Source organism: Notothenia rossii (genome assembly GCF_949606895.1).
Source record: "Notothenia rossii genome assembly, chromosome: 11".
Classification (NCBI taxonomy): Eukaryota; Metazoa; Chordata; class Actinopteri; order Perciformes; family Nototheniidae; genus Notothenia; species Notothenia rossii.
Window position 1 is genome coordinate 5280739 of NC_136910.1, and position 5442 is coordinate 5286180.

Below are 5442 nucleotides of genomic sequence, written 5' to 3' on the forward strand. Positions count from 1 at the left end.
TACATGTCACTTTTTAGAAGCTTTTATCCAAAGTGACTTACATACGCAATACTGTGGACAATCCCCACAGGAGCAATTTGGGGTGAAGTGTCTCAGAGACACAACGACATGCTGACTGCAGTGGGGTTTGGGCCGTGGGAAGTAGGGGTGCTGAGGGTGCTGCAGCACCCCCTGGTGAAGGACAGGGGATCTGCATTTCCACAATATATAATACCAAAAAAAACGAATTTTCAGCCTTGATGTAACAACATTCATAATTAAGTAAAGATAACACCCTTTTTTCAACTCGGTTACATTTTCCATTTGCCCTGTATGATGGGCGCTGTAGGGATGAAAGTGAGGGATGTTGGCTTAGCAGGCGCCCGCAACTCACAGCCAAAGTGAGAGAGATAGAGAGAGGGGATACCGCGGGGATACGTTATCTCAGTGAGTCTCAAACGTTTTGATCACAATTTATGTAAACAAATATTTCCAAGGCACACCTTTATAATTATTAGGATAAATAAAAACAGGTTTGAAATCATTCCAATGTATACTATAGGACAGTAAACCAAAAATATCGTTTAAAACTGGAGATTTAAAAATATGCATAAATAAATAAATGTTAACTGGTAAAATAAGATATGAATGAACAACACAAATAAAATCAGTTACATTTATTTTTTATTGGCTATGGTAGGTTATTGGAAATGTTCACATACTTATTTGATTAATAAAATGCAAACCGATCTGTTGTACCCTCTAGATCAGTCGAGTAATTGGGCGCTCAAAGTGCACCAGATTGAAGCATTTGACTTTAAAATGTTAAAAAAATCTTCCCGAGAGGGCCCCCCGGACCCCCCTAGAGGATGTGAAGTCCACCCCTCCAATTAAAACATGTTATAATACTAAATAACTTTGAAGCCTTGTTATATAAGCTGTCCACCATGTCAATATGTTTCTCTTTTGGTAGTGTATTGGTCTTTTGCAGAAGTTTTTCATTGCCAGCTAAAATCTTGCCTTATAGGGCAGCACATTGGTCAGAACCAGCCCTGGTGTCATCCCCACAGCACCCCCCATTTGAAACATGTTCCCACGGCTATGGGTTTGAACCTGTGCTCCCCTGATCCAAACACCAACGCACAACCCACTGCGCCACACGCCTCCACGGTTGAAATCACATGCAGTGTTTTCAATTGGCTTCAAAGGTTTACAACAGCAACAGCACAGATCACACATGTAGTTTGTGCTTTAAATGTGTAAAACATTCATGGCATGAACAAAGACAGAGCTGACAAAAGCATAGTTGTATGAAAATCTCAGCTTTCAGGTAAAACGTGCCCATTCCTTGTTAATCATTTTCAAAATAAACTTCTTTCAGGGGTTAAGTGTCCAAATGTTAGCATGCAAGTAAAGTAATCTGGAGTTATCTAAATATATCTTAATCTGTTTGTGATCCTCTAATAAAATTGCACCACACACACACATGCACACACGCACACACACACTCACTCACTCAAACTTGACCCCTCTTATTTGTTTCCCCTCCTCTCCCCAAGGTTTAATCTATTGTGCTTTTTGTTGCTGCGTACGTGTTTAATGCGTCCATAAACAAACCCTCTGTGGACGGCATCTTATTCATCTCCAATAAGGAAATAGATTACATGGCTGTTTAAAAACCAATAAGCTTCTCCCCCCTCCCCCCAACAGCCAGTGGCCTGATGAGTGAAAGAGAATTTGTCACCGCCGCTGCCCTAATAGGAGTTTGTAGCATATCCATTAGACACACGCACGCACGCCCACAAACACACACACACACGCGCACGCACGCACGCACACACACACACACACACACACACACACACACACACACACACACACACACACACACACACACACACACACACACACACACACACACAGTAAACTTAAACTTTAGATTAGATATGACCAGAGTGCAGATTTACCAGATGAATCTCAGGTCATCTGATATCCACTGGTCGAGTCATGTTATAATCAGAGTCATCTGATCGAGTTGTAAAGGAAAGAGCATCATGTCTGTTCTATAATATAAACTACTTTGTTCTGCAGGGTTTGATTTGCAGGACTCTTTCTGAGCTTGATGAATGTGTGTTTACACAATAGCAAAATAGTTGAGGATGATGGAAATGTCAATAGTTTTTTGAACAAATTGAAATTGAACCTGATAAAAAGGGTAAGGGAATTTGTCCAGAGCGTGATCCTGAGCCAAAGGTTGATTGACAGTTATGTTCCTGATATACACACACCATGAATGTGTGTATATATATAAATACTTACTTTTACCACAAGAGGTCAGGGGTGTGTTTGTGGGATTTCATGTTTTATTATTACACTCAGTACTGTCAGAATTTGGCTTAAATAACAATTGTGATTTTTGCATTGTGTTTCTAAAATAAATGGTAACTGATTATCATGCTAAGAATACATTTCCTTGCATGTTATAATATTCACACTCATTGCAAATGTATTCAGTTATATTTGATACACGCTGGCTTTGATTGCAATGTATCAAAAGTTATCAAAGCAATTCAATATTCTTAAATGAAATCCTATCAGTTTATTGCAATACTTATTTAATTTCCATTAAATGAATAATTAGCTGCATCAATATTCGGACATACAGTTTTCTTGACTACAATATACAACTAAGGTTATTTTTTCAAATAAATATGCGGCTAAAATGTATGAATATTTCTCTAACCACCGGAGATACACAGACACATTGAGGATCAAATGTCTTGTTATAAATATTTTCAGCACTCGAGTTGAGGGGGGATGAGGGGGGATGAGGGGTGATGGCATCCCCTCTGAAATAAAAACGGTCAAAATCATCCCCCTTCTAAAACTGCCATTCCCCCTTTCCATCGCTTATGTCATTTTATCAATGAACGGGGCACTGGTATTACTGCTATTTCAACATTAATTTGGCGCATTTTGAGTAAAATACTGTGGGCAAGGGAGCACGCACACACGCAATGAAATGTTTACCAAGTCACTGACGCTATGCTAGAGGGCGCCAGAGCGCCGTGATGCGCCTGTTTGAGCGATGCCAGAAGCGCAGGTAACGGTCATCACAATGGCCAAGCGACCAGGAGGACAACGCGATCTGAGGGACTTCATATTTAAAAATACAAAAAATAACATTTCAGGTAAGTCAAGAGTCAGTAATCTTAGTCATTACTCATTACTTTACTCACCAAAGGTGGAATCTATGGACATAAGCAGCAATAACAACTTAGTTTGGAGTTTAGCTACGTTTTTCTCTCGTGTTAGCTAGCTGGTAAGACTCAAAACTGTTGATGTAATGATACCACCAGCACCAGAAGAGCTGAAAACCCTCCTTCAAGCAGTGAACACTCATCTCCACAGCTGAGTGTGAACGTGGGTTTAGTCAGATGAACATTTTAACTACAATTAGAAGCTCCCTAGAGGTAAAAAGTATGTCAGACTTGCTTTTCATCAAGTGTGTTGGCTCTCCACTGAACAAGTTCAGACCAGATGTATATGTCAATACTTGGCTTCAAAGCCATTGCTTAGCTATCCGAAAAGCAAGAGCCAGAAAAATTGAGACCAAAAAACATGATTATGAAAATCTTTGGAAACTTCTATGAGATGGGGGAGAGTGGAGTAGGCAGCCATTGACAACATTGGTCCTATTTTGTATTATCTGTATCATCTTTTAATATATTTTCATATTTTTTAAACAATTTCAATTTGCACTTAATGCCCCGTTAAAAAAAGTAACATTGGGAATGTTAACATAAAATATTTGTATTTGAACTGCAATAAAATGATGACGGATCAATATTTTTCAAATTTTTTTCCTCAATTTTTTCATGAAGTGTTTAATTTACATAATGATTTAATTAATTACGATAAAAATGTAACCCTTTAGATACCAATTTTGATCGTATACCAGTAACTGCTTTTTAGAAAAAATACACTATAATTCAATATTCTAAAAACTATTTTGACTTTATTATTAGTATAATCAGCTGATCCATCTTAGTAATAAATGAGGGACTGTTAACCTACAAGATTTGTACCATAGACTTCAATTATAACCACATTTTTTTATCCCCTCCCCCCCTTTAAATTAAAATGAAAAAAAGATTTTGCACTAATTGTCCTCTGCATTTGACCCTAAATGTTAGTGGTGCCATTGCAGCCCGGGCACCGACTCTAATTCTGAGGTGACTTGGTCAAGAGCAATGAAAGGAGTATCTGAACATCCATAAAATGCATGTTGTTTTAGGAGTATAATACTTATCTTTATGCTGGTTGGTCTCCCACCCTCTACGGGTTATCACCACAAATTATGTCCCCATATGATAAAATCCACCATCCCCCCGATTTTTTTTTACAACTTGAGTACTGAATATTATGCATTTAAAAGGTTATTTTGTAGTTTCACAACACTTTTACCAACAAACTACAACTCCCATCATGCATTTCCGGTCATATGACGGTTGTATGTTGTGTCATGTGACCTTCACTCGGCTCTGTCAGCGCGTTTCCCTTTTTTCGCAGTGCCACAGGCTGCTAACTAAAAACAGCTAGTTTCTCTTTTAAAAAACACCTCCTTTTTTTGACAGGTTGTTTAATGGCTTATAAACTAAACTCCGGCTTTTGCTTTTTACATTTTGTCTGCTTCCCGGGCTTTGTACAACTCTTTCATGTCAGCTTGTGGTAGACTCCCAGCAGGCCTCTCTGTTCACCGGGGGATCATCAGTCCTCACGCCGCCCTAGTGTGCTTGCCGCTCGGCCACAGAGGCGGCATGGGCCCGCTGTATCGCTAGCCTCTGGATAAAAGCTGTCAAATTGTGGAGGAAGTGTTTTAGCTTGGATGCTACTGCTACCGGTGACTGGCTGTCACAATGAACGGTGAGTTGGGTTGTGTCATTGTCTTTTGTTTTGCAGCATATCATGCAAGAGATTCAATAACTTTAGGATGTTAGATTAAAAGGTTTTACAGTATGTATATGCACAGTAGCTACAGTGTAGTTATGGCAACGAAAAGGTAAAGTCCCAGGCTCCTCCAACAATGCAACATCAACAAATACGAGACATAAAACAATACTAATAGTGCCAGAAGAAACACAATAAAGTAGTGCCAGCTTACGTTGCAAGACTAATGTGCAAATAATGCAGGAGAAGTTAACTATATATACATGTCAAATAAAATACAATAAGGTAAATGTTACACAGAATGTTGCTGGAGTTTATATTCATGTAAATTAGAAAAAGATAGACGTTAAAATGTAAAATTAAAGACTGTACAGTGGGATGAATACATTTGGGAGTTGTAGTATTTAGTAACTTCAAGATTCAAAGGCTTTATTGTCTAATGTACAGCCTTTTTTTGGACAATAAAAGTCTAAAGGCTCCTCCATCAATGCAACATGGAGAAATAAAACAATA